The following is a 2,354-nucleotide window of genomic DNA, read 5'->3' as shown; positions in this document are numbered from 1 at the left end:
TAAGTGTTCAAGTAATATGGATATGGCATATATATATATATATACACACACACTTGATCACTTAGCTAGGATCCATCCAGTTCAAACTAATTTGCGGTTTCTTTCATAAATGATATATATATAATAACTCATCATCATCACATATTAATATATAAACTCTTGCATCATATCATCACCAACAACAGTATATACTAGCTAGCTAAAAATCATCGTAGTCGTCATTACCACTATTTAAACATCATAGTCATTACCGCTATCTAATCACCACCAACACTAGTTTAAAGAAGAAACATTCACTTATAACAGAAGCAAAGATATCATCGAGTTCAACATGGTCATGATATTATAAGCGTTCATAACAAGCAAACCACTCTTTGAGATTAAGTTTAGGACGAGAATACGGACATGAGAGGACAAGTACTAAGAGCATGAAGTAGCTAAATCACTCCTGCTGCTCCCTCTCAGGTAAATAGCATAGAACATGTATAGCTCTCCTGATTCATCATACTGGAGCATGCAGATGAATCTGTCTCCTAATCGTGGGATGCGCTTCTCCTTGCTGCCCCCTAGTATTTCTCTGGGATCGTTAACAATTTTGCTCCAATCTTTCACTATTAAGTATTCATCGCTTTCAGAAATCCTGAATGCACTCATGTGCAATGTAGGATATCTTGATCGTAAGCTAACCATTGACATGCGATCTTTTGTCTCGATCCACTGAGGCACAACTGTCATCGGGAGTCCCTGTTGAAGAACATCGTATAGTAATTAATATACTTAGCAATGAAAGTTTAGCTTCAAAAATAATGTATGCAAAAGATGCACTAAGGACAAATAGTAAAAATCTTACCATCTTTCCATTATAGATGTGACCGTAGTTCAATACGATCACTATTGGTCGCACGTTTTGAGTACTAACATTTCTAAGTGCAGGAAAAAAATTTGTCTTGACAGTATGAAGATCCTCAAGCCATGAAACATAATGACTTATCTCCTGCAGTTTAGTTCAGCCTCGGGACAGTAGTAGGTCATGTCTACCAAGCGCCGGACATGTTTGCTTGAACCGAAATAAGCTGACAATAGAAATTAGTTGTCAACTATTTTTAAATAAACAATATCAAAGACATAAACATGGTTGAGAAAAACTCACATAATGGTAGAACTGGAGGCGTCTGCACATCGACCCAGATGTCTCTATTACCTTCAATATCATCTTCTGGACGAATATCAAAGGTGATAACCATATCAGGCTCAAATGCATAAGCCTTGCATAATGCTTGCCAAGTTTTGCATTCAAAATGGGTGTATGTGTCTGCATTGTATAATTTGACGTTAAAAGTATACCCATGCTCGATCTTCAAATAAACTCTCTTTACCTCGATATCATTCGTCGCACTAAAACCTATCTTATCCAAGACAAAAATTCGAGCATGGCAGGGGATGCGCTAGTAGAATAGTGAAAATTTAAAATTATAAGTTGAAGCAAATGAAGCATAAGTCATGCTTTATTATGAAAAAATACTTGCCGTTGTGACTTATTGTATCCACTTCGAATGTCTCATCCAGGTTGATACTGAAGCGCCTATTATCAACAAGGAAATTTCTGTCGCACAGGCCGCGTTGGTCTTCATAGTGTTCGCACATAATGAAATTTTTTTCATCGTCAGACGACATTTCCTAAACATTAAACACTTACTATTAAACATTAATTAATATCTAGCTAATTCTAATATTCATCTAACATTTGATATTAATTGTAACATATATGTCTATCTAATTCATCTAACATTTGACACTAATCTAACATTTATATAAACTTAAAATATAAAAAAATAAAAAAACAGAAAAAATCATTAACAAATAACTGAAAAAATCATTAACATTAACATCTAGCTAGTTAAGTTCTATATATAGGTGAAACATTACTAGTTCTATTATTTCAACTAATTCAACTAGTTCTATTAATTCAACTAAGCATTTACTAAAAATAAACTAGTTATATTAGTTCAACTAGTTCAAATCTCATATACCTAATTAATATCTAACTAATTCATCTAACAATTGACATTAATATTTAACTTTTCTATCTAATTCATATCTAACATTTCACATTAATTTAACATTCTTATCTAGATAATTTATCTAATTAACAATTTGACATGCATTAATCTAAAAAACAGAAAACAGAAAATAAGTAAAAAAAATGTGTGTGTGTGTGTGTGTGTGTGTGTATGTGTGTGTGTGTACGTACGAGCGGGGGCGGCGGCGTACGGGCGGCGGCGCGAGACGGCGACGACGGGGACGGCGCGACGGGGGTGGCGGCGTACGGGCGGCGGCGCGAGACGGCGACGACA

Source organism: Triticum dicoccoides, chromosome 2A (genome assembly GCF_002162155.2).
Source record: "Triticum dicoccoides isolate Atlit2015 ecotype Zavitan chromosome 2A, WEW_v2.0, whole genome shotgun sequence".
Taxonomy (NCBI): domain Eukaryota; kingdom Viridiplantae; phylum Streptophyta; class Magnoliopsida; order Poales; family Poaceae; genus Triticum; species Triticum dicoccoides.
Note: the sequence above shows the minus strand (reverse complement) of the source record.